Source organism: Curcuma longa, chromosome 5 (genome assembly GCF_044706935.1).
Source record: "Curcuma longa cultivar G26 ecotype Majalengka, Jawa Barat chromosome 5, ITB_CL_G26_1.1, whole genome shotgun sequence".
Classification (NCBI taxonomy): domain Eukaryota; kingdom Viridiplantae; phylum Streptophyta; class Magnoliopsida; order Zingiberales; family Zingiberaceae; genus Curcuma; species Curcuma longa.
Window position 1 is genome coordinate 6,840,035 of NC_133865.1, and position 817 is coordinate 6,840,851.

An 817-nucleotide genomic window follows, 5' to 3' on the forward strand; every position below is an offset into this window, starting at 1 on the left:
TCGGGAGCTGCAATCCTTTGAGGGGTTCTCCTAGGAGCGCTAAGCATCCCGGAATTACCAGCAAGGCAATCGGAGCATCGTTGAAGCATGGAACTCCAGTTTTGCAACTTCAAACCCGCTGTTAGCGCCTGATTTTGCTCGGAGAGGGTTTTTCCGGCCAAATACGTGGTGCTGGCAACGCGAAAATCATCCGACGACCGAATTCAAGCTCCCAAATGGATTCAAAGGCTGATTGACAACCAGCCGAAGGGATTCGAAGGAGAAGGGATGCGATTTCACTGTTTTATTTCTGATTTCACATTTCGGCATTTCTGATTTCGTTCACTGTTTCTGTAATTTTAAGTGGATAGTTACATGGCACAACTACTCTACATGCTAGAATTGCAACCGGATATTTTAACCTAGCCGTTGTTTGTTTTTGTTCTCTAATTGCATTTTAGGTTTTAGCTTTTATTTCAATAATTTCGAGTGGAGTTTTGAACTAGGGTTTCATGATCATAGGTTTCGATTCCTAAATCTCTACCATCGTTTTAACCTCTCGAAATTGATTTGAAATGCACCTTAGGATTTGTTTGAGATTTAGTTCAATAGTTTCATTTTTTTTTTTTGGTTAGATTAGACTTGCACTTTTGATTTATTTGCTCATTTTCATTCATATTCCATTGCAAAACACCAAAAACCCCCATTTTTATTAGAAAACCCAAAAAGAACGACACGATAAGCTCAATTTAGGCAATTTTCTACTAGTCCTTGGAAAAATACGACTCGAGGCCCCTATATTTCATTTGCTTGAATTCATCGTGGGTTTTCGATAAAA